The sequence below is a fragment of the Thamnophis sirtalis genome, unplaced genomic scaffold (genome assembly GCF_051295495.1).
Source record: "Thamnophis sirtalis isolate CommonGarterSnake01/CBP01778 unplaced genomic scaffold, rThaSir2_p1.2 scaffold_11, whole genome shotgun sequence".
NCBI lineage: Eukaryota > Metazoa > Chordata > Lepidosauria > Squamata > Natricidae > Thamnophis > Thamnophis sirtalis.
Genome location: NW_028261391.1, coordinates 12,517,359 through 12,544,992, shown reverse-complemented (window position 1 = coordinate 12,544,992; position 27,634 = coordinate 12,517,359). Strand labels below are relative to the sequence as shown.

At 42.0% G+C, this 27,634-nt stretch overlaps 1 non-coding gene across 1 annotated transcript; it reads left to right on the top strand.

The window, feature by feature from the left end:
- Positions 1-23,598: 23,598 nt before the first annotated feature.
- LOC148043540 (U6 spliceosomal RNA) lies at positions 23,599-23,706 on the top strand. Its single transcript, XR_015698127.1, has one exon. It is a non-coding gene; the product is annotated as a U6 spliceosomal RNA (small nuclear RNA).
- The last annotated feature ends 3,928 nt before the right edge of the window (positions 23,707-27,634 follow it).

Below are 27,634 nucleotides of genomic sequence, written 5' to 3'. Positions count from 1 at the left end.
AGGCAGAGTCTTTATATAGGTCTTTGACCCGGAAGTTAAACTTCTCCCACTGCTCTGAATTCATGAATACGTGATAGATTAAGTAGTGACCTTGGGGTTTTTTTTATAAAGTTTTATTTTTTACCTTTCATATATTTCTCAATGATACATTCTTGTAAACACAATTAACATATATCTGTTAAGTATTAACATTTATCATAATCATCTTGCAAATATAGAAACCACAGTTGGGGTCACTTTCTTGCCACCTCGTATCTCCATCCCTGCTCCTTCCCTCTTCTCAACCTTCCTTCTCTGTCTTCTCCTTTCCTCCTCTCCTTCCTCTTTCCTTCTTCCTTTCACTTTCCCCCACTCCTCCTCTCTTCTTCCCCTTCTTTCCCTCTCTCCTACTCTTACTTCCCCTCCCTTACTTCCTCTGCTTTATTCTTTCTTCTGTTCCTTCCTCTTTCCTTCTTCCTTTCACTTTCCCCCACTCCTCCTCTCTTCTTCCCTTTCTTTCCCTCTCTCCTACTCTTACTTCCCCTCCCTTACTTCCTCTGCTTTGTTCTTTCTTCTGTTCCTTCCTCTTTCCTTCTTCCTTTCACTTTCCCCCACTCCTCCTCTCTTCTTCCCCTTCTTCCCCTCTCTCCTACTCGTACTTCCCCTTCCTTACTTCCTCTGTTTTACTCTTTCTTCTGTTCCTTCCTCTTCCTCCCTCCTTTCCGTTGTTGCCATTGCTTATTTTCTTTCTCTAGTGACTTTGTTTCTATACCCATTTCCTATCATCTGGAACAGTGGTGGGTTACGACCAGTACACCTTGGTAGAGGTGTACCAGTGCCTGCCAGGAGCACCGGGTACTGTTCCAGTATGGTGCTTCGGAGGGCCCACCTACCTGTCCGCGCTCCTTACTGGTATTTGAGCTCTTTGGCGCTTCTATGCACGAACATAAAGTTTATGGCACCTGCACGATGCGCCGCTGAGCAGCTGGAGCATCACAGAGGCATTGCGGAGCGTCGCAGCCAGTAAGTATGCATGTGCATGCTGCATGTGTGTGCATGTGTGCTGCAAGTGTTCATGTGGTGGACACTGGGCCCCTTTGCACTGTACCAGTTGCACCGGGATCTGGAACCCACCACTGATCTGGAACCTGATGCTACCAGACCCATAATATATGGAACAACCAAAATCTTGCTGAAAATTACGTTCACTTCAAAGAAAATATAATGAAGAGAAATGAAATCTTAAATTAAGATGGAGCAAGAGAAAATTCTTGTATGACATAGATTTTCTAAACTTCCTTGATTAAAGTTAGGGGCTGGCTGGACTATTAAAACACCTTGATCCACTGAGAGGAGGACTACAATTGAGAGACATTGCTAATGCTCCTGGACTACTCAATACCACTGGTGACAACATATATTTACAACATTTCTACTTCTAGAAAGGCTGTTTGAGGACAGTTGTGTGATGGTTTCATTCATATCCTATTGTTGGAAGGAATGTCCATCTGGGTTCAGTTCCAAGTGGGGAAAAAGACACTGGAAACATGGAGGCTGTCTGGAAAGATGGTATAATGGTGGTCAGGATCTCATGCCTTAGAACTCCTGCCTTACATCACATGCCTTACAGCTCCTTAAAAGGGAAGAGATGCTAAGAGTCTTTGAGTTTTATGCCCTCTCTGGGCTTTGAATATCCTGGGGCGCAGGAAGAGTATCCTGATTGGTTGCTGTCAGAGGTCATAACTAGTTTTGTAGGTTGTCTATGTGTTAAATTTGATTGAAACTTGGTGGGTGATGCAATGAAGGGCAATGCTATGGCTCTGCCTGAAGGGGCTAGATCAGGGGTGGGTTTCAGCTGGCATTACTCTGCACATACATGCTGGATGCACACTGGGCGTGCATGTGCAGTTCAATGGAAATTGTTCTGCGCATGTGCAGAACTAAAAAAAGATGGTGGCGGCGGCAACCGGAGAACCTGTTCAGGGGTGTGGCCAGCCTGAGTCACTGCTGGCAATCCCCCTACTTGTGTAGCTGAACCGGGCAAAACCAGTAAGAACCCACCTCTGGGCTAGATCTTTGTTATGTAGAACAAACTAGCCCAGGCCTTAATGGTCCATTAACAAAGGTGAGGGTACTAAGTTTCTGCCTCTCTGAGTTTCTACTTCTCTTTTTAGGGGAAATATTCTGCCTTTTTAATATTTCCTAGAATATTTCATTCTTCTAGAAGAAGGGTGGGTGCTAACTTCCTACATTATCATGATGGGCTTTTATAGAAAGTGGTGTTAGAAGATTTCTGTTCAACTACCTAGTGTACTATGAATTTCTCCATAAAATCATTTCAGTTCCCCATGCTCTGTAACATCTCCAGGCAACTGCTAACTAAAGACATCCAGTATGTAGTTCACACACAATGGCCTATCTACTTTTTCATCAAAACCTACTTAATCTGTGCCCGGATTGGATAAAGACCAATAAACAGAAGGTCAATCCTGGCACATTGGAAAATTGAGTTAAGAGGGTTGCACTTTCACCCAGGTGAATCACAATGTGCAACCTATTTTGAGAAAAGGGCTACAGGAGGATTATGTTCTTCGTTCAGATCATTTTACATCCCTTTTTTTTCTGTAGTTGAACCTACCTCTATTTTTATTTTTAAAAAGGCTTCTGTAGGAAGTTAGCACCCACCCCTCTCCTAGAAGAATGAAATATTCTAGGAAATGATAAAAAGGCAGAATACTATATTTCCCTGGATGAGAAATGGAGAGACATGTTTTTTTGAGGCAGGAAGCAGACTTACTCTTACTAGCCCCCACCCTCCTCAATAGCTCACAGCAGATGTCTTCACTTAAGAGATAAAGAGATAGCTAGGTCTATTCATAGCAGTGGTGGGATTCAGCCAGTTCGCACCTATTCGGGAGAACTGGTTGGTAACTTTCTAAGCAGTTCGGAGACCCGGTTGTTGGGAAAAAATCTCCTTTTGTTTTTTTCCACTTTACAGGGCTAATCCTGTAAGGAAGGCAGGAAGGAAACATTCTGCTGTTGTTTCTAGCCTAATTTTTACTGTCCTGCTTACAGAAACTGCCTCTCCGGTTCACTCGTATTCTGTTGTAACAGCTAAGGCGAAACGCCCATCGACATGAGTGACATTGGGTTGGCCACACCCACCCAGTCACAAGACCACCAAGCCACGCCTACCCAGCTGGTCATTAGGGCAGAGGACCGGTTGTTAAATTATTTGAATCCCACCACTGATTCATAGGCAAATGCCCTCACCCAAGATCCAACAAAGGTAGGATTAGCCATCTACCCATCTAGCAACAAAACTCACCACATGGTATTTGGGGAGATTACATCACCCAGCAACATTCAACCAAGCTTGGAACTCAAAACGCAACCTACAAAGTTTCATGGCCCCATGGGAGTCTGATAACCAATCAGAATACATTTCATACACAGGAACAGGAAGCTCCAAGGCGGGGCCCAAGAGAAGATATAAATCTCTCTCTATCTCTCTCTCACCCATGTGCTTTTTCTTTGCCCAGGACCTCAAGCCATGTGGTCCTCTCCACCATTAAAACATCTTTCCAAACAGCCACCATGTTTCCAGTATCTTTCTCTCCATTTGGAACTGAACCCTCGAGGATTTTTATTCATTTTGCTTTAGTTCTCATAGCCTTGCATTTTATGAATTCTTCTTCCTTTTCCTTCTGATATTTTTGCAAAGTTGTGAAACATTGGAATTTCACCAGTCAAGAGCCATATTTTTAAAAAAAGTTTGAGAGATTATCAATAGAAATCATGACTTGTCAGTTGATTCACAATAACCCCAATCAAATAAAACCTTTGTTACAATCACAAATCAGCATAGAGTATGTAGTAAAATTGACACCCCATATTTTGAATCTCTTGGAGAACCACCATTTAAAAAGTCTGATTTTGTTCCTGTTTCCCATAAGACAGTGTTGGAAGAAAAATCAAGTCCAGTTTCAACCTGGGAGAATAAACCACAATAGTGTTTATGGGAAACATTTTTATTCTTTTTACTATGGAGAACCTGTGAATATTAGATCAGAAACGTTACCACCAATGAGTTAATGAGTATTGAGTATTTGTACATCAGGGGTGGCTTTCTGCCTGCATTACTGCTGGTTCACTCTGCGTGCATGCGCAGTTGCCTATAAATACTGTATTTTGGGGAGTATAAGATGCACCGGAGTATAAGACGCACCAAGGTTTTGAAGAGGCAAATTTTAAAAAGAGTTTGCACTCTGCAAACCTCCCAAAAACAGCCCATTTTTTGCGAAAACGGTCCTGTATTTTTTCCAAAAACAGGCATGAATAGCATTTAGGGGGCTTGCAGAGTGCTCCTGGGGGGAGCCCCCCCAAAACAAGCAAAAAATTGCCCGTATTTCACAAAAACGGGCCCGCTTTTTGTCAAAAAAATTACACACATAGCCTTCAGGAGGCTTATAGAGTATTCCTGGGGGCTGGGGGGGGGAATTGAGCAAAAAAATGGCCTGTTTTTCACTCATTTCTGTCCTCTCTAGCCCCCAGGAGCTCTCTGAAAGCCTCCTAAAAGCTATGCATGTCCATTTTGGTGAAGAGGGCGAGGTTTCGGGAGGCAAAACATGCTGTATTCAGTGTACAAGATGCACCCAGATTTTCAGCCTCTTTTTTGAGGGAAAAAGGTGCATCTTATACTCCAAAAAATATGGTAGGCCTGCACATGCACAGAACATTTTAAAAGGTGAAAAAAAGATGTCACGGAAACCAGGGAAACTGGTTCAGGGGCGTGGCAAGCATGCTGTCCCATTTCAGAGCCCCAGTCACCATTTCCACTACCGGAACCCACATCTGTTATATATCCTTCAATCACTTATACCATATTGCCATATCCTCAGAGTAGCTGGTAACTTTTAAAAATAAAAAATTAGGGATCACAAAAACTGTTAGGGCTACAGCAGGGGTGGGTTTCAACCGGTTCGCGACGGTCCCTGCGAACCGGTTGGTCGCCGAACCTGGAAGTAAGTAACTTCCGGGAACGGCAAAGCCCCCCCCCCGCGCCCGCGCGCGCCCGTGCCCGCTCCTTACCCGGTTTTGATGAATTCTGCGCTTCCACGCATGCGCAGGACGCATACAGCGCCTGCGCGATCCTCCAGGAGCAGCTGGAGCATCGCACAGACGCTAGTATGCATGCATGCACAGCATACATGCACGCACGCACCGCAGGCATGCGCAAGGACGCCACCGGCCTCGTTCCAACCGAACCGGTTGGAACGGGGCGAGAAACCCACCCCTGGGCTACAGGTAAGAAAGAAATTCGACTTCCTTTTCTCCTGTGTTATATTCAGAAAAAGAGAAATCAGCATGTTATTCATTTAGAGCCAGGATTTATAGCTCAGCTCAAAATAATAAAAACAAAAAACGAAAAATGCAAACAAACAAGGGTTTCATTGCTTTTTAAGATTCAGCTGGTTGACTTGCCCTCTAGGATAGGAGAGCAAATTCTTTCTCTCTCTTTCCTAAATAGAAATGCAATTTGTTACATGATGGTTATCTTTTGAGATAATGGCTTTAAAAGCCAAGAAATTTCTCTCCATTCTGTGGACACTAAAGTCCCATGATCCTTTTGCTATTAGTGATATTAATGGCTAATATTTTCCTCATGCTGTGGCGCACCCAACTGGCTCATCTCATTTAATATATTATAACTCATAATGCCAGATGTTGATCATTGTAGGGGGGAAGCTTTCCTTTATCCAGAGGTGGGTTCCTACCAGTTTGGACAGGTTCGGCTAAGTAGGTAGTAATGCCCCCGAACCGGTTCTATTGGCCAGCATCTTGTTTTTTGCTTCTGCACATGGGCAAAAGCATTTTTTACCTATTATGCATATGCATGTAGCACGCCTCAAGTGTGGGCGTGCGCAAAGCGTGCGAGCGTCCGAAGTGCATCCCTGAGCGAGCCGGCAGTAGAAGAAGTCGGAACCCACCTCTACTCAAAACATACTTCAAGATACATGGGGTCCCTAACTTGGAGCTCAGTCAAACATTCAATTCATTTGGATTTTGGCTTTAAAAACATATTTTTATTTAAGATAGAAGCGAGGAAGCCATGTTCCCCAGGGTACATCCCTGGAGACACTACATAACACAGGTTGATTTCTGAAGCTTCTTCCCAAGTGGTTGTTTATTTTAAAATAAAGAGGTTTGTGATGAAAACAATGCAATGTGAAATGTTTAGACTTCCACCCAGTCAGTTTGGCAGTGCCCTATAACATTCTATAGGGAGGCGGTGGCTCGGTGGCTACAACACTGAGTTTGTCGATTAGAAAGGTTGACAGTTCATCAGTTTGAATCCCTAGCAACGGAGTGAGCTCCCGTTACTTGTCCCAGCTTCTGCCAACCCAGCAGTTTGAAAGCACGTAAAAAATGCAAGTAGAAAAAATAGGAACCACCTTTGGTGGGAAGGTGATAGCATTCCGTGCACCTTTGGAGTTTAGTCCTGCTGGCCACATGACCACGGAGATGTCTTTGGACAGCGCTGGCTCTTCAGCATTGAAATGGAGATGAAACTCTCCCCCTAGAGTCTCGAATGACTAGCACATATTTGCATCATTCCTGTACCCCAATTCTTCAGTTTTCCCCTGGGAGAAAATCACAGTTATGTGCTCACTAAACATAATCAATCCAAATTTTAGGAATCCCCGTTTGTCATAGTTTCCTATTATTTTATAACACCTAGGATCTGTAGGCTTTTTCCAATGCATTTATCCAACTTTGGAATAAAAAAGGAATCATTCATATAATGATTGGAGGAGTGGTGCAGTGGCCTAGAGTGGAACTTTCACCTCATAATCAGGAGACTGTGAGCTCATTCCTAGGTAGTAGCAGATATTTCTCTCTCTGGGCACAATCTGCTGCGAACTCTGCATTGGCAACAGGAAGGGTATCTGGCTAGCAAACAGCTCCATTCAATTACCTTGACTTCACCCTGAGGCAAGGGATTAAAGGGTCATTTAAAAATCATATAATGATTGGAAGGAATTAGGGAAAACATCTAATTCCAGGGCCTTGGCAGCTTTAAGACTTGCGGACTTTATGGCTGTCTGAGGAATTCTGGGAGTTGTAATCCCCTAATCTCAAACTTCTGATTTAATTCAACCCCCTGATTGTACCTTATTAGTCAATATCCGTGTCATCTTTCTTTTCTTCCAATTTCCACATTCTTCTCCTCATCTTCCAATTTCCACATTAATTTCCTCAATGTTCAAGCCAAGCCAGAACAGAATGGAGGAAAAAAAATGCATTTTTTCATTATTCCCCAAATGCTGAAGAGATAAGAAGCTGCACTTGAGTCTTGCTGCATGCAAATGTAGTTTTTTGTATTCTATGCCCCTCTATCTTCAAGGTTTTTTACACATCACATCTCACAATTTTTTAAAAAAAAAAGAAAAGAAAAGCATTGATTGTCAACCAGCATGATCTCCATTACTGACTGTCAATCTACATAAAACCTAGGGCAGGCTAGAAATGCTTCTAAATTATAAAACATGGAAGATTCATAAGACTGCTTTGCATTACATAATTAATATATGCATCTTGCATAAATTGTATACCAAATCACATATAGAGAAATGATAGATTTCTAAATATATATGCCCATCCCTATAGAATGTGACACTCTCAATAGACATGCCATATTAAGAATGACATTCTTAATGACAACCAAATAACAGCTCACCCAGAGGTTAATATATGGCAGAGAAAGAAGTCAACCTTGAGCCTGGTGAGATTCGAACTGCTGAACTGTAGCTAGCAGTCAGCTGAAGTAGCCTGCAGTGCTGCAATCTAACCACTGCACCACCTCCGCTCTTAGCAAGTTTCTAGGAAAGATTATCTCATAAGTGGTAGAATTTGGTTGCATTAGAGTTGTGGATTGCTGGCTATATTTTAAATATAGATTTATAGGTAAAGGTAAAAGTTCCCATCACACATGCGTGCTAGTCATTCCCAATTCTAGGGGGCTGTGCTCATCTCCATTTCAAAGTCGAAGAGCCAACGCTGTCTGAAGACGTCTCTGTGGTCATGTGGCCGGCATGACTAAATGCTGAAGACACACGGAACGCTGCTACCTTTTCACCAAAGGTGGTCCCTATTTTTCTACTTGAATTTTTACATGCTTTCGAACAGCTAGGTTGGCAGAAGCTGGGACAAGTAATGGGAGCTCACTCTGTTACATGGCCCTAGGGGCAGTTCGAACCGCCGAACTGCTGACCTTTCTGATCAACAAACTCAGTGTCTTAGCCACTGAGCCACCACATCCCTCATCCGCTCTTAGCAAATTTCTAGGAAAGACTATCTCATAAGTGGTAGAATTTGGTTGTATTAGAGTTGTGGATTGCTGTCTATATTTTAAATATAGATTTATAGGTAAAGGTAAAGGTTCCGCTCACACATATGTTCTAGTCGTTCCAGACTCTAGGGCATGGTGCTCATCTCTGTTTCAAAGCGGAACAACCAGCACTGTCTGAAGATGTCTCCGTGGTCATGTGGCCAGTATGAGTAAATTTCAAAGGCACACGGGATGCTGTTACCTTCCCACCAAAGGTGGCTCCTATTTTTTCTACTTGCATTTTTACATGCTTTAGAACTGCTAGGTTGGCAGAAGCTGGCTGGGACAAGTAACAGGAGCTCACTCCGTTACACAGCCCTAGGGATTCGAACCGCTGAACTGCCGACCTTTCTGATTGACAAGCTGTTGAACTCTGTTTTTCACTGGCAGAGGCACTGCAGGCCGGTCCTTCCAGGGAGGGTCTGCAGGCCAGATCTAAGAACCCTGCAGGCCGAATTCGGCCCCTGGGCCTTGAGTTTGACACCCCTGCTCTATTAGATAGACACACTAGTATCATAGGGAAATGCTAAGGACCCATTTTTCAGTGCACAATTTAGTCATCACTAAATCCCATCCTGTGGCATACATCAACCTGAAATATCACCAGTGTTAATTGAGTGTGTACTTTAAGGATACGGTTAAAATCAGCTTTAACAGGCTACAGAGAATTTTCTGCTTTAGTGAGGAATATTAACCAAGAACATGTTCCTCTCAGAAGCAAACTAGATGAGACTTGTTTATGAAGGGATGGAGAGGACAAGTGGGAATTCCAGGATCTAGGATAGACTTTATCAAGTCTCAAAGGCAAATGCTTAAAAGCATTTGGAAACCTACCAGTAGCCAAATGACAACTCACCCAGAGGATAATATAGGACAAAGAAAGAAGTAGAAAAATAGGATAAAGAAAGGAGGGAACAGAGTCAGCAGGGGAAGTTGTATACCAACTGCCCTCCATGATTTATGATTATTATCTTCCAAATGCAGAAAGAGTAGAAGACAATGAAGAAGGCAAGGGAGGGCTGAGTGGAGGAAAAGAATGAACAATATTTGCCCCGGTATTTGAGACACATTCCTCCAAGCCTTTCAGCGGAAAGAGAAGAGACAGAAGACAACATGTTTACGGAGATTCTCAAGCATCCATGGACGGTCATGGTTGTCTCAAATGTGTTTGTTTTTTTCAAAAGACAAGTGGGCTGTGTTTTTTTTTCTTTTTCTTCTTCTTTTCTCTTGAGGAAGAAGATGGTTTGCTTTTCATTCAAGAAGCTTCATCAGTTCTGGCTGGCTGGTGGTGGTGGTGGGGAAATGGAAGGATTAGTCCAATCTTCCATTTCTCTCTCTGTTTCTCTCTGTGTTTCTCTCTCTGTTTCTCTCTCTCTCTCTCTCTCTCTCTCTCACACACACACACACACACACACACACACACACACACTTTCTCTCACTCTCTTTCTCTCTCATTCTCTCTCTCACTCTCTCAGTCACTCACTCTCTTTCTCTCTCACTCACTCACTCTCTTCTCTTTCTCTCTCTCTCTCTCACACACACACACCATCCAGCTAGAACTGATGAGGCTTCTTGGGTGAGAAGCGAAGTGTCTTGGGAAGGGGAAGGGGAAGGGGAAGAAGAAGAAGAAGAAGAAGAAGAAGAAGAAGAAGAAGAAGAAGAAGAAGAAGAAGAAGAAGAAGAAGAAAGAAAGAAAGAAAGAAAGAAAGAAAGAAAGAAAGAAAGAAAGAAAGAAAGAAAGAAAGAAGAAAGAAGCATGGCCCAGTTGCCTTTTGAAAAAGCACCTTTGAAATAGAAGACAACATATTTCTCAGTTCAGTGGAAGATAGTACTAATAAAGAAAAGCTGATAAGGAGTCCTGACCTGGATCTGAATGATAGCTTGAAAAAAAACCCTGTTTTTTCAGGTGAGGAACATAATGATTCCCCAGATATCCATGTCCATTACACGGGGAGAAGTTCTTTCCCTCATATCAGGTCCTCTCCATTTTCAAGCCAACAGATGTTCCTAATTGGAGCCAGGAGCCAGCCAGTCCAAATCAACCTTAGTAATGTGAATAAATAGGTCAGCCAAAACAGTGTTTCTGCATGGTGGCTGGGGAATTCTGGAAGTTGCAGTCCACACATCTTAAAGTTATTGAGTTTGAAATGGGTTAAAGAATCAGCATTTGAGAGATTCCACATTTCAGAAGTGAAGAGAAGCTGAATTTGCCAAAGCACAAAACAGAGCTGATGCCTCTAACAGCACATGTAAGGGTCCTAAATTTATTCTTGTAGCATATTAATTGGGCTCAAGATAATAGGATGTATTATTGGCCTGGCCAATAGAACCACTTCTAGAAAGAACAATAGGATTGCATGGAAGAAGTAAGAAGAAAGGAAAAAGACAGCAAGAGGAAGAGGAAGAGGAGGAGGAGGAGGAGATGGAGAAGAAGAAGAAGATGGAGAAAGGGAAGGGGGAGGAGGAGGGGGAAGAAGAAGAAGAGGAGGAGGAGGAGGAGGAGGAGGAGGGGGGGGAAGAAGAAGAAGAGGAGGAGGAGGAGGAAGAAGAGGAAGAGGAAGAGGAGGGGGAAGAAGAAGAAGAGGAGGAGGAGGAGGAGGAGGAGGAAGAAGAGGAAGAGGAAGAGGAGGAAGAAGAAGAAATATTTCAAGAGCTCAAGAGATTCTCAAGAATCAAATTATATAGAGAAAATATAAGGAGCCATCAGTGCACAAATTACATTGGACATTTGTTAGACTTCTATGTACAATTAATCAACATTCAAATATTTTATGCTTCCTGTTTGCAGTGATCTACCACTAGAGTTTTGCAGTTCTCTCTCCTGATCAACTCAAACAAAATTACACATTATCCAAGCAGTTACTGTACTTAATAGATCCTACCAAATTTGGCTGATGTTCCTGGACTTTCTGCAATATAAGTGTTGAAAAATCTATTATCAGATTTCTTATAGAATATGAAACCTACCCCACAGGATACTTATACCACTAGGTCAAAATAGCAGGCTCATAAAACTACAATTTTCACTATATTACAGAAACTGGAAACATGCAGCATTTTTCTATATGGAGTTTGAGTATCATCCCTTGGGGCTGTGCATGTCTATAATTTGAAGCCACTTCTCCATGTCTTTTAGGAGAACCAACTTGGCTTTCTCATCTTGACATATCAAAGCTTACTCTGAGGGTCTACTTCCATAGTTTATAGGCTTGATGATCATTTCCAATATTTTAATTGACCACACCAAGAATCCATCAAAATTCAAATGAAATGGCTGAGATGGAGGAAAAATATATATTTCAGCAATCACAAAATCAGCTGAAGATGGGTCCTTGGTGCTTTCTGGGCTCAATTGTTTTCTTGCAGACATTTCATTACCCAACTAGGTAACATCATCAGTGCCTGTCGAACCAACCACAAAAAGCACCAAGGACTCCACATTTCAACCTGGATTACAAATATTCTGTTCTATTATATCAGTTGGAGTCAACAAGATCACCCAATTCATGGATTTCATTAGAAGATGACTGACTGTTTCTCAAAGCAATGATCACAGCTTGTAAAGTGACACTAGAAACTGAGTTATGTTGGTTAGCCTAACAGCTTGCAATGTAACCACTAGAAACTGATTTATGTTACTTAGCAATAGCACTTAAACCTATATATACCGCTTCTTAGTGCTTCTTACAGCCTTCTCTAAGTGATTTATAGTCAGCCTATTGCCCCAACAATTTGGCTCCTCATTTTACTCACCTTGGAAGGATGAAAGGCTGAGTCAACCTTGAGCCTGGTGAGATTCTAACTGCCGAACTGTAGCTAGCAGTCAGCTGAAGTAGCCTGCAGTGCTGCACTCTAACCACCTCACTCTTAGCAAGTTTCTAGGAAAGACTATCTCATAAGTGGTAGAATTTGGTTGTATTAGAGTTGTGGATTGCTGGCCATATTTTAAATATAGATTTATAGGTAAAGGTAAAAGTAAGTAAAGGTAAGAGCTGAGGTGGCGCAGTGGTTAAATGCAGCACTGCAGGCTACTTCAGCTGACTGCAGTTCTGCAGTTCGGCTGTTCAAATCTCACCGGCTCAGGGTTGACTCAGCCTTCCATCCTTCCGAGGTGGGTAAAATGAGGACCCGGATTGTTGTTGGGGGCAATATGCTGACTCTGTAAACCGCTTAGAGAGGGATGAAAGCCCTATGAAGCGGTATATAAGTCTAACTGCTATTGCTATAACTGCTAAAAGTTCCCATCACACATGCGTGCTAGTCGTTCCCAATTCTAGGGGGTTGTGCTCATCTCCATTTCAAAGTCGAAGTGCCAACGCTGTCCAAAGATGTCTCTGTGGTCATGTGGCCAGCATGACTAAATGCTGAAGGCACAAAGAACGCTGCTACCTTCCCACCAAAGCTGGTCCCTATATTTCTACTTGAATTTTTACATGCTTTCGAACAGCTAGGTTGGCAGAAGCTGGGACAAGTAATGGGAGCTCACTCTGTTACGTGGCCCTAGGGATTCGAACCGCTGAACTGCTGACCTTTCTGATCAACAAGCTCAGTGTCTTAGCCACTGAGCCAACACAACCCTCATATAGATTTATAGTATATGCTTAAAAGGGACACCAGTTGCAAGGTGGAATACAGAAATGCAATGCCACAGAGACAACAAAGGATAATAGGAAGAAAGTGACTTTCATAACTTTGCCACACTTTTTTTAAAAAAAACAACACCAATGAAGGTTGGGTCAACACTTGTAAATGTTAGTCTGGCATCCATTCAGTCATTGTCAAAAGAAGTAACCCTTGGTTCAAAGGGTTTCCTCTCTCTTTTTTTGGAACCAAACCTGTATATTGGTTTGGCAATATTCCATTAGCATGAGAGAGAAAAGAGAGAGAGAAAAACAGAGCTGAGAAAATGCATGAAGCCTTCAAAACAGCATTAGATTTACAAAACTCTGAAAGGTCATGATATGCTGAGAGTTTAATGCCCGGCTCTTCATACAATGTCAGAAAACAGCATACACTTTCATGCTCTTCCCACAGCATTTTACATAGAGTAAATAGAAGTACAGTTTGCAACATTTAATTTTGTCTGAAACAACTCCAAAAGCAACCAACCCCCCCCCCCAATTTATGCATCAATTGCTTTGGAAAAACTACGAAACACTTCGAAGCCCCCAAATTGAATCCATTAATTCACAGCAAGCTTCTTCAGTTCACAAATATGTTTTGATGGAATAATTCAATCAAAGCTTTGTCAAAGGGAAGCAGAGCAAGTGAATCTCTTTGAAGTATTGTGCACAACACATATTTTTTAAAGTTTTCCTCCTAGGACTTGGTCTCCAAACCCATCGTGATATTTATTTCACTTTTGCACAAATTTCTAACAAATGCACTTCACAGAAACAGAGTATAAATGGAGAGCAAGGACAATACTTTCTGATTTAAGCATATTGACAGTCCAACTCAATTAGAGATGTCAGGATACAAGGGATGATTTCACAAGGAAACAGAAAACTGGTTAAACATTGTCTCTATGCAGAAGAAAGAATGGAAAGGAATAACTCTTGAACTGTTTCCTTAGTCAGATTAATAGAAGGATCAGGTAGGGAAGATCATCTATAATCTATCTATATGTGTGGTTGCTAAGAGTCTGCAGTTAACCTGACAGCACACAATCAATCAATCAACTAACCAACCAACCAACCAACCAACCAACAAGTCAACTAAGAATAATAACAGAATGGATCTTGGAGGTCTTCTAGTCCAATCCCCTGCTCAAGCAAGAGACCAGACAATGGCTATTGTTCCAGACAACGGCTGTCCAATCTCTTCTTAATAACCTCCAACGTTGGAGCAGCCAGAACACCTGGAAATATCTTGTTCCACTGGTTAATTGTTCTCACTGTTAGGAAATTTCTCTTTAATTCTAGGATAGGATTTTATATGCCGAGCAATAAATCAGATTTAGCAAAGTGGTAGTTTTACTGAAGACTCACAAAGATAAGTAAGAAGAGGATGAAGCAATGTAGACTCCATTCTTCGTCCCAGTATCAGTTAGCATTAACCAAGTTGACCCATTAAAACCATATAAAATGGTCTGGTTTTCCCCTCCCACATTTCCAACTTCTTTTGTTCCTGGGGAAAAAGAATGGAATCTTTGTTCTGTAAGATTAGGAGGCATGTCCTGGTTATTTGTTTTTTTTCAATTTCTTACTTGGATAAGAATTTTTTCTTAAGCAAAGGCTTGACTTTAACTATACAAAGATCTACTGTGCTATATATATGTTCTGACCCCCCTCGTCCCACACCAACAAACACTCCGAGCCAAAGATAAGTTACAGCATTTAATTAACAGACAGACAGGTCCTTGGCAGCAAACCGGCACAGACAAGCTTGGGCAGCAATCCAGCACAGATAAGGCTTGGCAGCAATCCAGCCTGCCAAGCTCACAGTAATGTTCTCCAACATTCGTTCCTATGTTGACTTCTGCAAGAGGGGCGTGTGCACAAGCAGTCTTTTTATAGTCTGGAGAGGAGTCTAATGACCACTAGACAAGAAGAAAGGGAGGGGGGATCCCAGGATTTTGATAAACACATTCCTTACTATTGCCAAAAAAAAAGGCATGGTTGTCTCCATGTCCATCAGATACAGGAAAGGGAATTTTAGGGAAAGGAAGATGACCCTGGCAATACAGTACAATACAATACAATACAATACAATACAATACAATACAATACAATACAATACAATACAATACAATACAATACAATACAATACAATACAATACAATACAATACAATACAATACAATACAATACAATACAATACAATACAATACAATACAATACAATACAATACAATACAATACAATACAATACAATACAATACAATACAATACAATACAATACAATACAATACAATACAATACAATACAATACAATACAATACAATACAATACAATACAATACAACACAACACAACACAACACAACACAACACAACACAATACAATACAATAGCAGAGGTGGAAGGGACCTTGGAGGTCTTCTAGTCCAACCCCCTGCCTAGGCAGGAAACCCTGTACCATTTCAGACAAATGACTATCCGACATCTTCTTAAAGACTTCCAGTGTTGGGGCATTCACAACTTCTGGAGGCAAGTTGTTCCACTGATTAATTGTTCTCTCTGTAAGGAAATTTCTCCTCAGTTCTAAGTTGGATCTGATGTCATGATATAGATACAAAAGAGGGTTTCTTCTTCTTCTTCTTCTTCTTCTTCTTCTTCTTCTTCTTCTTCTTCTTCTTCTTCTTCCTCCTCTTCCTCTTCCTCCGCCTCCGCCTCTGCCTCCTCTCCTCCTCCTCCTCCCTCCTTCTTCCTTCCTCCTCTTCTCAAAATTCCATGTCACTTTCAAAATACAAAAATCTGTTTTAAATACATAGAGTAGATGTACCAAGTAAACAACATACATAAATGATGCAAACAGAGACAGTGTTCAGCCAGTTTGGACCAGTTCACCTGAACCAGTAGCAGAAATTGCAGGTGGTCCCACTCATTCACCCCGGCTCTATGCAGTCCTATTTAGGCACATTTTTGAGGCTGGGTGCATGTGCGGAAGGCACAAAAGTGAGCAAAGCACATGTGCAGAAGGCCAGATCTGTTACGAAAGAGACAAAGGGGAAACACACCTTAAGTCCAAAACAAGAAAAAGGCATGAAGAAAAGGAAAGGCAGACACCTCCTTAATTCATGTGACTATCATGTGCGTAGGATACAGTCAGATTTTTAATATTCTGTTATTATAGCCAATTTAATAAAAATAGATTTAGTCTTTGATTGGTTTAGTCTACATTGTGAGGTTGACCACAATCTTGCAAGCTTTTTGTAGTTTCTTCGATACATAATTGGTTACGTTGGCACAGTTTGGAGTCAACCGATTTATATTTAGACAAACTTATGGAGAACTTTGGAGTATGGTGGAGTTTTTAAAAATTAAGATTCATACCCAGAGTTTCCAAGATTCTTAATAGTGATGGGTTTGACTCATGTGAGTTATGTTCTTTTTAAAATAATGTCCTCAATATATTAAGTCCCTGAAAATATAAAAAACTTCCAATCCACCCATCCACTTCTCTTTCTCACCCTCTTTTTTGACTCCTCAGAAAGATAATTTTATAACACTTTCTTAGAAAATAGTTGAAAAATCATAGGTAATAAATATATCTCTCACTTCATCTGGCAGGATATTTTTCTTCCTTCCAAATATATTGTTCCCAGTTTACTTATTACCTACTGCTGGGACTTGCCTGTTAAAGAGAAATATTGCTCAAGAAACTGCTCTTCATTTAAACAAATGCTATTAAACTTGAGTGAGAAGACACTAAGGAGCTTCTAAAATACTTTCCGTGACTGCACTAAATCAAAGCTAATGGCTTCAGATAAAGAAGCTGAAGAGCTGGTCTTCTGTACTTTGTCAGTATTAATATTTTAAGTAACAACTCCTCAGTAACTTACAGGATAACTTCTCTTTCCCTAAAAGAAATTCCAGGAATCCGTTGTAGGAAATTAGAATATCCGGAGTTTTGGGGTCTACTTGATTCTGCATTATCAGGTGTCATGTGGAGGGTCACACCCAAGAAAATCCCGATTGATCTGAAAGGATTCAAAGGAAGTAATTTTCTGGAAACCAAGACGATTCAACCTTGAACCAGTCAGGGTCGAACTTCTGCAGCGAGCTGAATTAGCCTGAAATACTGCATCACATCCCTACATAACCAGGGATGGGATTCAAGAATGTTAGCAACCAGTTCTCTGCCCAGTTGCTGGGTGGTGGGAGTGCCCTACTCAGCCTCCTGCACCATGGCAGCGGGGGGAGGGTGTTTCACCCTTCCCAGACTCTGGAGGCTTTCCTGGAGCCTCTAAGAGAGTGAAAATGGCTTCCCCTGGGCTCCGGAGGCCCTCCAGACTTCCAGAACTTCCGGGAGACCCATTTTTTCACCCTCCCAGAGCCTCCATGCAGGCCCTACACTTTCCTGGCATCCAAAATGGGCTGCAGGGAGACTCCTGATAGGGGCGGGGTGGATGGGGCCAGCCAGTCCTAGCAACTACCGGTTTGGCGAACCAGATGTAAAATTAGCATCCAGTTCACTTGAACCAGTCTGAAACGGCTGAATCCCATTCCTGATTATAACCACTGTACCACAAAAGCTCTTGATAATTCTAAGGCTGTCAGTCTAAGGCAGGGTTGTCAAACTCAAGGCCCATGGGCCAGATGCATCATGTACTGGCTCCGCCCCCATCCAGTTTAGCAAAGGGGGGGAAGTCCTGATACGTCATGTGATGATGCCATGATGACTCGAGTTTGACATCCCTGATCTAAGCTATCTAATCCAATTATCATTTCCATCTAGGCTTAGTTCTCATCATGCTAAAAATATATCAGCCAAGATTCAAATTTTTAGTCCAGAATCTAGATTGCTACAGAAATATCTGGGCTCTGTTCAAACATCAAAGTACGATGCAGTCTAAAAGGCAGAAATCTGGGCCTTTTTAACGCCATGTTTAGTTGGCAAATGGAAGGCCATCAGAGTTGGGATGAAAAAATCCAAACACTACTGGAAAGCAGCAAAGATACAGAAAACCCCAAACTATTTTTTCTTCTTTTTTGCCCTATTGAAAAGTTTTTTTTATTAGGAATAATGTCTGTGAAATACAAAAAAGAAATCCAGTATTTAATACTACATATAATTACGGCGGCAAGGATTGCCTTTGGCCAGAAATGGAAAAACAAATTAACTCCAAGCAAAGATGAAATAATAAGAAAGGTTATGGATTGTACTGAAATGGACAAACTAACTAAAGAAATCCAGGGAAAAGAAGAATCAGAATTCTACCAGATATGGGATAAATGGTATAAGTGGATGGAGGAAAGAAACAAGAATCAATGAAGGAATATAACAAAATTCAAAAAATAATAGTTATGAGTGAAATAAGAGGGTTAAGAATGGTGAAATCCAAATGAAATACAATAGAAGGGGAAATAATATAAGGTGAGTGGTATCGATTGATAATTGCTATTAGAAAGAACAGGAAGCTCCTGTTCGAATTGTATTGTGTAAATGTGATGTACGTCTAAGTTTTGTGTGTGTGTATTTTACATGTTTGTTAATTTAAAAAAAAAGTTGTTTGAAGAAAGAAGGAAAAAAAGATCACAGCCTAGCCTAAAGATCATGCAAAGACTATAATAAAATTGTCCTAGCAGTGCAGTGTAACCGAGAATGCCCAATCATATCAACAATATATATAATATATTTCCTAAAGGCTATTGGGAACCTTGGATTTTGGAACAGGACTTTTCCTAGTTTACTAGGATGATCCTCAATGGGACAGATGCTTTAAATTCACAATCCAAGCATATGTTGTTTTTCAACAGTAGCATTTCCCATGATTTCAGGGATAATGATATCACTGACATTTCAAAAGCAATCATTAGCTCATTTCAGATTTCACATTGCAGCTTGAAAAAAAAGTATACATGGGGATAGTAGCGAGTTTGAAACTAAAATGTGTTGCGCAGCAGATAAAATAAATTCTGCTCAACTCCTTAACTCTGAGAAGGAAAAAAAAATACATAACTCTTACTCTGTCAACAGATTGTGAATGGCGTACTGTTGATGGTTGAATAAATATTCTGGTATATATCTAAATGATATCGTGCATAAGTGGTGGCTCTGGTCACAATAGCTCTAATATCTGGGCCTAGATTTTAATGGGTACTTTGCAAGAAGCAAATTCCAGCATGAGTCATGCCCTGTGAATTCGCTTCCTGCAGAGTAGCAAAGCAACCATCTGAAACAGCATGAGACATTTTCAGGGAAGCGTTGGCATTTGACAACCTCATATCATCTGACAGTAACAACGCCAGGTTTCTTAGCGCAAAGCCAAGAGAGGTGATGAGCACAAAACAGGGGTGAGATGTCAGCGAGGCTCCAGCGATGCAGATGACAGCATGGAAGGCCAGAGGATTCCATTTCAACCCCAGGTGAAATGAAGCCGCTCGGAAACCCCGGGAGATTAATATTTAGAATCCTGTGTAAATCGCTCAAGCATTTCACCCAGGTACTAATCTTCACTTCCCGCGTGCAACTGAATTGGGCAAAAGAAAATCGGCGAAGTAGATTGATTGTGGGGATAGGTGCTAATCTGCAGTGTGGACTCGAGATAAGGGGATTGGCTACGCGTAAGTTATTGTCCTCTGCAGCAACAGTAATTTCTGCTTTCTTGCCATTGAGACACTCTTTGATGCCGCTCAGGCAGAAATATTAGCTCCTCTCTTTGAAGGAGCTTTTGCAATCCATTCTTCAGTTGCCATTGATCCCTGGAGCAGTGAAGTGTTCATGCCCAAAAGTCCTGTACAGACTTGTGTTGCGGAAATAAGGGAGGCAGTACAGCAGAGAATATTAACACCTATCCATCCACATTCACATAGCTTAAAGGAGATCTATGATACGCCTCCATTTTCTGCACTCCAGGTCCACCATGACAATCAAGAGGGCTATTCATCTACACCAGTCTGGCTTCTGAAAACTGGTTGTTTTCTTGTTCTTTCTGGGCTTTTTTCTGCATGCCTCCGCCTAAGGACCTGCTCCAGACAGCCTGAGCACTTGGGCCTCCTGAAATTCTGCTGCTTTTTGAAGGAAAAATGACAGTTTGCTACAGTGTGTTGTGCAACTTGGCAAAATTGATACGTTGCAAGTAAGCTTTCAATTCCCTTATAGTTAAGGATGAGAGGGTGTGGGAGAGAAAAATAATCTGCTTTTGTGGTGGAGTGTAATCTAGATTCCCAAAACGAGGGGCTGCATTTCAAAGTAGCAAGTGAGAGGCACAGTTTAGATCAGGGGTGTCAAATTCAAGGCCTGGGGGGTGGATGTGGCCTGCAGGGTGCTTAGATCTGGCCCATGGAGCCGCCTGGAAATGATCGGCCTCAGTGACTCTGCCAGCGAAAACAGAGTTCAGGAGGGCTGCATATGGGCCTCCCAAGTTCTGTTTTTGCTAGCAGAGGGTTGCAGGAGGCCATCCCAGCCAAAAATGGAGCTTGGGAACTCATTTTCACTGGCAGAATGCTTGGGCCACCAGAGGCGCCCCTGACACAAGTGACATTGAACTGGCCACGCCCACCCTGACCTCCCCCAAAGCCAAACACAACCCTGATGCGGCTCTCAGTGAAATCAAGTTTGACACCCCTGGTTTAGATAGTTTGTATGGGAGATAAAGGGTGAAAACATCTCCTCCCTAATATTTCCCAAAGAACAGTGGTTCTGCTCGCTTGACAGCTGCAACTGCTTTGAAACTCATCAAATGTGGTACTCAACACATTTTGACATGAAAACTTTGTCCCGATACTCATCATTTGTTTGATACTCAACACACAAGATAGAACTTGTGGGTGTCAGCTGCCTTGGGACTCACTGTATTATTCCTTATGGGAAAATTTTGTTTGATATTCATCATTTTTGGTTCTCATCACATCTCCTAGAATGAGTACCAAGGTACCATTGTTCATGTTTCATCATGGAAGTAGTTTGCATTAATTTGGAAAGATGTCTGTTTTTTGGTGAGGTACAATAAAGGAAACATAAGTAACTCTACGTGTCATTCTTGGTTCTTGGAGCCTGACACCTCTGTGTTTAGGAATAGACTGGGACCCAATTAATTTTGTGGAAGGACTGATTTTAGACCATAAATTCATCAAGGAAATAAACATGTCAATCAAAAACCCAGGCCAATCAGTCTGGCCTCTGGACCTGTGAACACCACCACCCTCCCCGTCAAAATAAATCTCTCCTCTGATGTTTGGAATCACAGTACATGCTGTTAAGAGTAACCACTATCTCCTTGATCTAGCTGGTATTCAGTCCATAATAGAAGTTAATCAATACTGAATGTCTGTAACCTGTAACCTGCAAGACCTGTGAGTCACTGTGGGTCAGGGGGAAAGGTGGAAGAGCTCAATTATAACAACAAAGACCTGAGTATGAAACACATCAGGAATCACTCATGTTCAAGGTTTGAGCCAAATTCAAATGGAAGGTCAACCAGTTTCCATGATATGATCATAAGCATATATAAATCCTGATGTTCATCAGGGTTCACTTTGAAGACCTAAAGCTTGTCGGAATATTCATGAACTGGCAGAGACATGGTAACAAGGTCAGCCAACCAAATGGAACTAAGAGATAGAGAGGAAACGGAGCACTACAAGACATGGAATAGGTGATGTAATTGGCTTGAAAAGAGATGTAAAGTTAATGCATAATTAATACACAGAAAATATAATAAAAGGAGATGGTATATATTCAGAAAGTAATAGAGTGGTAAATATTGTATATACATGTATGTTGTGGCTCGACTGGAGCCTTTGGAGCTGTTATCAGACTCTGACAGCTAGGGGTCCTATGAGTCATGCATGGAAGAGGAGGAGGGCTCTGGACAGGGGTCTGACTCTGAGCAGGGCTGAGAGAGACTAGTTGGTCCCCAGGTAATGACTGAGCCTTGGATCAGTGGGGAGGAGGCAAGAGAGGCTGACAAAGAACCCTCCTATGAGTTGCTTCGGGATGCACATAGGAGAAGAGCTGACCGACGTAAGGAACAATTGTGGACTCATAGGAGGTGATACAAGCAGCTGTTGCTCGTTAGGGTCTTCTCCTGCGGATAAAAAGACTGATGGTGCCACGCCCTGGTTGCAGAAGTCAATGTTCTCCATTCGTGTGTAACCATTGAGGAAAGCATTTAGCTAAGTGTCTTGATTCACGTAATTCTGTTTGGTATTTAGTTTGAGTGAAGACTTTTTGCCAGAACCTATTATCTATGTTTATTTTGGGCTCGCAGCCAGCTCGAGCCAGGACTGATAAAGACATTCCTTTGCAAGCTTTGTGTGGCTGTAGTTTCTGAATGGGCTAAGTGGGGGCCAGAACACATGTACATATTATAAAAATGAGAAATTATGAAACAAAGAGGAATATGCATAAGACAATATGTTGTAGAATGGAAAACACTAAATTAGAAAAAAAAATACCGATAACGGAAAGCTGTAAAAGTGTAATTGTGATTTTAATGTTTGGAAAATGCTGAATAATTTTTTTTTAAAGGTCAGTCAATGTATAGGCGTGGCAAGGGATCAGCCAATGGGAATTATTTGGTGATTGAGAGCCATGCCAGATGGCTCAGAGTCTGGGCGCGGCTTAGAGCCGAGGTGGCGCAGTGGTTAGAGTGCAGTACTGCAGGCCACTTCAGCTGACTGCTATCTGCAGTTCGGCGATTCAAATCTCACCGGCTCAAGGTTGACTCAGCCTTCCATCCTTCCGAGGTGGGTGAAATGAGGACCCAGACTGTGGGGGCAATATGCTGACTCTGTAAACCTCTTAGAGAGGGCTGAAAGCCCTATGAAGCAGTATATAAGTCTAACTGCTATTGCTATTGCTATTAGGCTTAGCTTAACTTCTCTGTATAGAGAAGGTTCTCTTTGGCTGTATTAAGCTCTGAACTCTGAACTGAAAACTGTTCCTTCTCCCTGTGAACCAGCTGTTGGTATTGTATATTTACTTATGTGTTATATTGTATATAAGGAGAAGTTAATGAATCCTGCTGAATCAGTTACCTGTGTGTGCTTTCTGGATTTGATTTCTGCAACCAACTCTGATAAAGCTCATTGAGGGGAAATCAAAAGAAGTGTAGGATGAAATAAAAGAAGTATAAAATGTGGATGTGAAAAGAGACTGCCAAAGACCCAGAAACAGAAGAAAGCAAGCTGGATGTCAGAAAAAGAACAGAAGACAAATCATGGCCAAAAAAAAAAAAAAAGTTTCAAGAAAAAAACATAACAAAGAATTTCAGAGAGCTGTTAGAAGAAACAAGAAACAATATTATAGTGATATCTATAAAGGCACTGAAAGTGGGAACAGATATTGAAAAACAACGAAAGTCTTCCAAAAGATTTCTGAATTCAGGAAGAAGTTTCAACCTCCAATTGCATGTTATTTTATTTATTTATTTGAAAGATTTATATGGCTGCTCATGTTAAGCAGCTCTGAGCAACTCACAACAGCAAATCGAGATGACAAAACATGCCAATGTACAGATAGGAACTGATTCTATCAAACAAAAACGGAAGGAGTATACTAAAATACTGTACTGTGTATTCGCTTCGAATACACAGTACAGTATTTTATATTACTGTATATGTACTCGCTTCGGCAGCACATATACTAAAATTGGAACGATACAGAGAAGATTAGCATGGCCCCCTGCGCAAGGATGACACGCAAATTCGTGAAGCGTTCCATATTTTTCCCTCAGTTATTCTTGTTAGGTATAACTACTGATTGTACTGTTATAGAGACTAACTTGATTTTGTATGTAATAACGGCAGCAAGACTGTTGGTGGCGCAATACTGGAAGAAGGAAGATTTGCCTACTATTCAAGAATGGACATTAAAAGTAACAAACCTTGCAGAGATGGCTAAAATATCAGCATATCTCAAGGACCACTCAAATGAGAGATATAAACTGGAGTGGAGAAGGTGGATTGACTATACTCAAAATAAATATGGGACTAAGAAATTCCAGATAGTTTATGACTGAAGAAACAAGGAATGATTTAATCTGTTTAGAGTTAGCTTAGCAAAGAGGGGTTCCACCACAAAACCGTGCTTGACTAAACCGCGCCCGACTAAACCGTGTCGCTGATGTTATCAACAGGGCGACAACAGCGCGGAGACAGAAGCACGCTGTAAACCCTAAACCTAATCCTAACCCCCTAAACCTAATCCTAAACCTAACCCTAACCCTAACCCTAAACCTAACCCTTAACCTAACTCTTAACCTAACCATACACCTAACCCTAAACCTAACCCTAAACCTAACCCTTAACCTAACCCTAAACCTAATCCTAACCCTTAACCTAACCCTAAACCTAACACTAACCCTTAACCTAACACTAAACCTAACCCTTACCTTAACTTGAATCGGCTTGCTTTCAAAGCGCTATTTAAAGCGCCCTTCTTTCTCCGCGCTGGCTGTTGTCGCCCTGTTGATGATGTCAGCGACGCGGTTTAATCGGGCGCGGTTTAGTCGAGCGCGGTTTTGACGGGTCACGCCAAAGAGGAGTTAAAGCTCAAATGAAAGATGATACTAATTTTCTTTAAGTTTATTTTAGAACATCTTTGTTAAAGATTTATACCCTGTATTTGTTCTGGGAAGTCGGGGTGGGGGGTAGGTTGGGGGGGGGGGTTTAAGGGGGGAGGGCAGGGGGGAGGTAAATATTTGCAAAAGTTTTTTTTTTCTAAAAATTTTCAATAAAAATAAAATAAAATACTGTACTGCAAAGATATCAACCCTGACAGTATCTTAGAAATGACCTTCTCATACTAAAAGATGAAAATATGTTCAGTACTTTGCTCATTACCAAATAAAAAGGTTACAGGGATTGTTAGAGTATCTGCAAGAATATCAACAGAGTAGAAATCTCACACCCTCCCTTATTCATTCAACCTACATGCTGAATGTACTGTGTCTAGAGGGAAGCTCCACTGAAAGAGGATGGATATGATCTTAAAATTGGAGGAAGGAACATTAATAGCCTGCACTAATCTGATGACACTATTCTGATAGTTGAAAATGCAAAGGATCTTGCAAGGCCAAGTCATGAAAATCAAGGAGCAAAATAAAGATTAGCTATAATGAAGACCAAACTCACAATGACAGGCACAGCAGCAAGCCTTAGAATTCACAGGGAAGAAGAAATTGAAGTTGTGGACAGCTTCTGCCTTTCAGGATTCACTGTTAATGGTAAAGGTGGCAACAATCAATAACTATACGATAGACTAGCACTTGGTAGAATAGCAATGAAGGCATTGATAAAGATTTTCAAACGCTGTGAAGTACACTTACAAAGATCAGATTGTGCAGGCAACGGCTTCGCCTGTAATTCTGCATCGAAGGGAAGGTACCTTGAAGAAGCAGGATAGGAAACTGTTCTGACCCCTACCTTGTTCATTCACAAATGACAGGCAAACAGAACTTCAAAGGAAATACTTTTATCAGTCCCGGCTGTTGCTGGCTGCGAGCCTAAAATAAACATAGATAAATTCTCTGGCAAAAAGTTAAACAGCAAATGCAAAAACAAACCACTTCTCCAAGTTGGTTTCTTGGAATCATGAACACAAACAGGGAACCTTGACTAGAACAGGAACGGAACGGACTAACGAACAAACAAACGGAACGTTGACTTCAGCCACTAGGGCGTGGCACCATCAGTCTTTTATCCGCAGGAGGAGATCCTTAATGAGCCACAGCTGCTTGTTATCTTCTGTGAGCATCCTGAAACCACTCACAGGAGGTTTCTGTGTCAGAGTCTGATAGCAGCTCCAAAGGCTCCTACCGAGCCACAACAGGAAACTATGTCTCCCGCTCACAAGGAATGGCAAGCCAGGAATCATAGAGTCTAAAGCAGGGGTGTCAAACTGGATTTCTTCGAGGGCCGGATCAGCATTGCAGTTGTCCTCTGCAGGCCTGCAGTGGGGTGAGTGGGGTGGGGTTGGGAACACACCTTACAGAGGTGTGTTGCTACCGGTTCGGCCCGGTTTGGCCGAACAGGTGGCAACTTGGCAGCCTGGGTCGCTGGAACAGGCAGCGACCCAAGCCTGCCATGCCCCTGAACAGGTTCTCTCGGTGGTGCCATAGGCGCCATCTTGTCTTTGCCTTCCACGCATGCGCAGAGCAATTTTCATTGCACTGTGCATGCGCGCACAGCGCACAAGTGTGTGCTTATGCGTAGCGCATCCCTGAGTAAACTGGCAGTAGCAGCAGCTGGAACCTACCCCTGCTCCTGTAGCACCTTGCCAGCCAAAACGGGGCCCCCCTGCACCTTGTTTTCACCCTCTCTAGCCGCTTGCAGACTCTGCTGGCCATTTTTGGCCTGTTTTTGGCTTTATTTTCAGCCCTCAAAGTGTTGCAAGAGGCCATGGAGGGTGAAAATGAGGCATGGGGGGGATGCATGCAGCCCATTTTAGCCGCCAGAGGCACCGCGGGCCAGTCCTTTGATATCTCCCGATCTGGCCTGCGGGCCTTGAGTTTGACAACCCTGGCGCAGGGCGCAGGGCACCAAGGTGGCACAGTGGTTAGAGTGCAGTACTGCAGGCTACTTCAGCTGACTGCAGTTCAGCAGTTCGGCTGTTCAAATCTCACCGGCTCAGGGTTGACTCAGCCTTCCATCCTTCCGAGGTGGGTAAAATGAGGACCCAGATTGTTGTTGGGGGCAATATGCTGACTCTGTAAACCGCTTAGAGAGGGCTGAAAGCTCTATGAAGCGGTATATAAGTCTAACTGCTATTGCTATTGCTATTGCTATGGTCTAAAGAGAGTTTTACCCACTTCAACTCAACCTTTTCAGGAAGTTTTTTTCAACAATCTAATAAAGTTGCCATAGTATTCCAATAATATGGAATCTGGATCCATATTGTTATCCCTTGTGTTTTCGTTTCTGATATAAAGAAATAGATACATTTTTTTTTGTTTGACACTAATAGACTTACACAAAAATAGAGAAAGTAGGGTCCTTGGTGCTCTCCGAGCTTGTTTTCTTGCAGGCGTTTTGTTACCAACTAGATAACTTAATCAATTATCTTGAACAGACCCCACTTCCTTCTAGCACTGATGATGTTACCAAGTTGGGTAATGGAACATCTGCAGGAAGACAACCAAGCTCAGAGAGCATCAAGGACCTCACAATTCAAGTATGAACTGTCAATATTCTCTTCTGTTAATGGAGGAAGTATTCAGTTGTCCTTGGCTGATAAGTGTTCATCCTGGTTAGCACTTGAAAAGAATACCAGAAATCCCACAACTGTAGAATAGACAGCAAGTCAACGAAACATGTCAGAAGAAGATAATAATGTCAGGGTTCCAAGTAACACCCCCAACGAAAGAAGACTCTGAGACTTGAAGTTCCTCAATGTTCCATTTTCTTAGAGATGTCATATTGGCACATCTGAGAAAACCCGAATCTGAAAGCTTCCAGGTTTTCCCCACCCAAATGAAAGTACAGGTCCCTTCACCTGCACCCACATGTCCATCACATGATCCAATCAGGCACTGTCCAAAACTGGAGATGCCTCCCAGTCACACCAGAGCAACTGCAGGGCAAAGTGTCCTTGATTGTCTGAGAAAGTAATGTTATTTTGACTATATCACACACATACTCCATATAACCTCCCTCCT